Below are 5273 nucleotides of genomic sequence, written 5' to 3'. Positions count from 1 at the left end.
GCAACAAGAAAAGGTCAGGATAAAGGATCAGGCACAAGGGTGAAGGAGCTTCCTAGAGATAAAGCTTTCAAGTTGGAAATCTTAAATTGATGACAAAAGCAACTCTGCCTACTTAGATGGAAAGAACACCATAACAATGGTAAAGGTACAAAAGGAGGTATTGACCTTTTTGCATATTTGTACCTTAATTTTTCTCCAATGCTTGTGTTGCATATGTTCAATGTGTAAGGGGGAGTAATGTTAGTGTGTTAAAATTTACCTGCTCAATACCCTGCTGTCTCTTGACATCATTCTATGTTCTTGCTTGAATATGGTTTTGGTGTTTGATGTCAAAGGGGGAGATATTGTGCATTAAAGCTTATCTCAACCTGAGAGGAAAGCTTACCCTAAAAGGGTTTTCCTTGAGTCTTAGGGAAGAAGAAATTGTGCATTAAAGCTTATTGTGCATTAAAGCTTATCTCAACCTGAGAGGAAAGCTTACCCTAAAAGGGTTTTCCTTGAGTCTTAGGGAAGAAGAAATTGTGCATTAAAGCTCATCTCAACCTGAGAGGAAAGCTTATCCTAAAAGGGTTTTCCTTGAGTCTTAGGGAAGAATGTGTTAGTTTTGTTGATACTACTTATGCTTCTTATTGTATTATATGGTGATAATGCAAAATCAGTGTTTCCGTTGATATGAATCATTTAGTATCTTCTGTGTTTATCCTGTAATAGAAATTCATGTGGTTCTGGTGCTTTAAAAATTGTTTTAATTTGGTATCTTAATGGTGAAAAGTGGTAGGTTGATATTTCTGTGGAATATCTATTCAATTGGTGTTTAACTCTGATTTTGTGCATCTATGTGTCATATGCATCACAGTTTAATTAGTGACACAATGCATCCCACAGGTACTAAGGTGTAGTAATGCTTCGAATTAGTCTAAGTATGTGCAATTTGGCATATAAGGCTAAAGTTAAAATGTAAGCACATATTTAGGGGGAGCATTCTATAAACTTAGAATTCAAAACTTGTGCTTTAAATTTCACTCTTATGTAAGCTTTAATTGTGTTGCCATCAATCACCAAAAAGGGGGAGATTGAAAGCTCTCTTGTGGGTTTTTGGTGTTTGGATGACAACTCAATTAAAGGACTAACAAGTGTGCTAAGTATTGAACAGGTGCTGAATGCAAAGCTAATAAGGTTCAACACAAGTAAATAGGTGTGATGGTCCAAAGACGGAGTTATCTATAGATATAATGGACATCACAAGGAAGATGGACATTGCTTAAGTGAGGCTTGATGTGCATAACTTGGAGACAACTGATCAAACCAAGGTTGGAAGCAAGAAGATCTTCGAGGTATCGAGTGCATGGGAGAAAGTCAAGGAGACCAAGAACCCAAAGCCAGGGGTGAAGAAGGAGACTTGCGGAATCAAGGTTGATCGAGTTAAGAAGAGTTATGGTGCATCAAGGAACACTACATAAGGACATGACTTATAACCAATGAGGTAACATCTACAATTATGTGGTGTAAGTCATAAGGCTCAAGATCAAGCTCAAGAAGTGAACAAGGTCAATAGAAGGAGAACCAATGTCGAAATCAGAACTGGAAGCAGTCCAAAAGAGCTAAGTGCACCTTGACCTTGAGTTTGGGTTGTTCCTATGTTTGGAGATATTCTATGTGACCTTTGCAGGATGTTGGAGCTCAGAAATGTCAATCTAGATCAAGTCATGCTGACTTGAGGATTTATGAGTCCCACATCAATCTCAAGCATGCCAAATGCTAAAGAAGTGAAAATCAAAGAGAAGGTATGTTTCTAGACTTAGTACATTGGTTTTTGTGTACTAATATATTTGTCTAAGTGTTAGAAACAGAGAAGAGAAGAAAAGAAAAGAGATGCAAAAGACTTGGCTATGTACAGCCATGACTCTGCTCAGTCTGGCACACCGGACTGTCCGGTGCGCCAGACTGAACTCCGGTGAACAGGCCGCTCTCGGGAGAAGTTTGGCGACGTACGACTATAATTCACCGGACTGTCCGGTGGTGCACCGGACTGTCCGATGAGCCAACGGTCGACTGTGCCAACGGTCGGCAGCGCGATCAGCGGGCGACGCGTGGCTTGGCCAACGGATAGTTGGTGCACCGGACTGTCCGGTGTGCAACGGACAATGTCCGGTGAGCCAAGACGACTGTTGCTCCAACGGTCAGCTGAGCCCGATTTGGATGGAGATCGCGCACCAGACAAGCTACAAGACCTGTCCGGTGGTGCACCGAACTGTCCAGTGCGCCACCCGACAGAAAGCAAGTATTGCCTTCCAAATGGGATTCCAATGGCTCCTAGGCCCCTTGGGTCTATAAAAGGGACTCCTAGGCGCCTCCCACAGAAGAATAAGTGCAGCCAACAATTGTATACATCACTCGGATCGATTCTCTCTCTCACTCTCGTGTATATCTCTCTAGTTTGTGTGAAGGCAAAGTTATAAGCCTTTAGAGAGTGGAGAGGTGCTGCAAAGAGCTAGAGCGATCGGACGAATGAACGAACAAACTAAGAACAGGGGGACGAACGATCGAAGAACGACCGAACGATCCTTGTGCTAGTGTGTGCTTGTGTGGAACATGGAGTGGGTGTGTGTGGGGGGAGGAGAGAGTTGCCATGAAATGGCTTGAGGTGGGATGAGAGGAGGCCCTTGCCCCTCTATTTATAGCTATGGTGGGGGGATTAGGGGGAGGGATGAGAGGATTAGTGCGAGGATGAGAGGATTAGTGGGAGATTAGCATGGATTTATCTTATATGAGTGTAATTAGCTTGTAGAGCTCAACATATGACACCGGAGGCATACGTATACGTATGAGCATGAGAAAAGTTATGAAGAAAATATTTGTAGGGACTTGAAAAATGATTATGAAGGTATTTCTTAGGAATAAAATACTTGGAGATATATTGGTGGAATATTTGGGCAATATTTCTGGAAAGAATTTGAGGGGGATCACTGGGGAAATATCTGGACAGTATTTCTGGAAAGAATTTGAGGGTAATCGCTGGGGAAATATTTGTAGGATATTTTGAGGAGGATTTTGGAGAGAATATAGACCACTATAATTTATTTGTTGATATCAACTTGCAAACAAACATTTTGAAACGAAATTTAAAATTCATTTTGAATTTAGAGCGAGTTTGAGAAAATTTCAAGATTTGAATTTTTGGGATGTTACATTAAGCAAGTATCGAGTTCATCTTTGTTAAAATCAACTAAGTATAGCTGACCCTCTAATACTCCCTTAAACGCTACTGAATCATCACTTCTTCTAAAGACAGTAACACCTATATCCGTAAAAAGACAGTTGTAGCCTATTTTACATAATTGAGAAACATAAAGCAAATTGTAATCTAAAGAATCTACAAGAAAAACATTGGAAATAGAATGGTCAGGTGATATAGCAATTTTACCAAGTCCTTTGACCAAACCTTGATTTCCATCCCCGAATGTGATAGCTCTTTGGGAATCTTCGTTTTTCTCGTATTAGGAGAACATTCTTTTCTCCCCTGTAATATGGTTTGTGCATCCGCTATCAATTATCTAGCTCGAGCCCCCGGATGCCTAAACCTGCAAAACAATTTAGGCCTTGTTCTTAGGTACCCAAACAGTCTTAAGTCCATTGATGTTAGAAACAAGAACCTTGGGTACCCAAACACAAGTCTTGGAGCCCTTGTGTTTGCCCCCAACATATTTGGCAACTACTTTACCTGATTTGTTAGTTAAAACTTATGATGCATCAAAAGTCTTAATTGAAATGTTAGGTTCATTTGATGCAGTAGGAGTTTTCTTTTTAGGCATTTTAACATGTGTAGAATGCCTAGAGCTAGATGCCTCATTCTTATATATAAAAGCATGATGGGAAACATAATGAGATTTCTTATCATGAATTCTCCTAATTTTATGTTTGGGATAACCAGGAGGATATAAAAAATAGTCCTCGTTATCCTGAACCATGGGAGCCTTACCCTTAACAAAATTAAACAATCTTTTAGGGGCATTAAGCTTGACATTGCTTTCCTGTTGGAAACTGAAAGGGAAATGTGCCCTTGGACCATTTCTAAGTATTTTGGTGATCTAGTGTCCAACACAAGTGCTTAAGTGTTAAACTATACCAAATGGTGGGCAAAGTGCAAATCAAGTGTAAAGGTATGTTTCTAAGACTTAGTACATTGTTTTGGGACTAATGTATTGTGTCTAAGTGCTAGAAACAGGAAAAGACCAATTTGGAAAAGACTTGGCTAGGCAGCCAAGACTCTGCGCAGTCTGGGTGCACCGGACTGTCCGGTGGTGCACCAGACAGTGTCTGGTGGTGCACCGGACAGTGTCCGGTGCGCCAGGCTGGCGTCTGTCAACTGGCTGCTCTCGGGAAGCAATTAACGGCGTACGACTATAAATCACCGGACTGTCCGGTGGTGCACCGGACTGTCCGGTGAGCCAACAGTCGGCCGGGCCAACGATCGGCCGCGTAATCCGCGCGCGACGCGTGGCAGAGCCAACGGTCAGAAGGGGGCACCGGACAGTGTCCGGTGCGCCAACGGCTCTGAACCGCCAACGATCGGCTTTGCCAAAGAAGGAAAGAAATCCGCACCGGACTGTCCGGTGCGCCAGGCGACAGAAGGCAAGAATTGCCTTCCTGGAATGCTCTCAACGGCTCCTAGCTGCCTTGGGGCTATAAAAGGGACCCCTAGGCGCATGGAGGATGACACCAAGCAACTTTTGAGCATTTTTTATCATTCAAACTTCATTCTTGCACACTTGTTCGACATTCTTAGTGATTTGAGCTCCGTTCTAGTGAGAACCTTGTGATACTCTCTTGAGCTCAAGTCTTGGTCTTGTGTGTGCATATTTGCTGTGGATTTGAGTGTGTTGCTTCCCTTCCTTACTCTAGTGCTTCATTGTGATTCTTATTGTAAGGGCGAGAGACTCCAAGTTGTGGAGATTCCTCGCAAACGGGAAAGAGTAAAGTAAAGAAGAACACCGTGGTATTCAAGTTGATCATTGGATCACTTGAGAGGAGTTGAGTGCAACTCTCGTCCGTTGGGACGCCACAACGTGGAGTAGGCAAGTTTTGTACTTGGCCGAACCACGGGATAAATCCTCGTGTCTCTTGTGCTTGTCCTTATTGTGTTTATTGTGCTTCACAAGAGCTCTCCTCTCTACTCACTTGATTTCATTGTTCTAACTCTTAATCAAGTTTGTGGTGTTAAGTTTTAAGTTTTACAGGATCACCTATTCACCCCCCCTCTAGGTGCTCTCAGA

This window comes from Zea mays, chromosome 1 (genome assembly GCF_902167145.1).
Source record: "Zea mays cultivar B73 chromosome 1, Zm-B73-REFERENCE-NAM-5.0, whole genome shotgun sequence".
NCBI lineage: Eukaryota > Viridiplantae > Streptophyta > Magnoliopsida > Poales > Poaceae > Zea > Zea mays.
The sequence above is the reverse complement of the archived record's forward strand: the minus strand, read 5'-3'. Positions refer to the sequence as shown.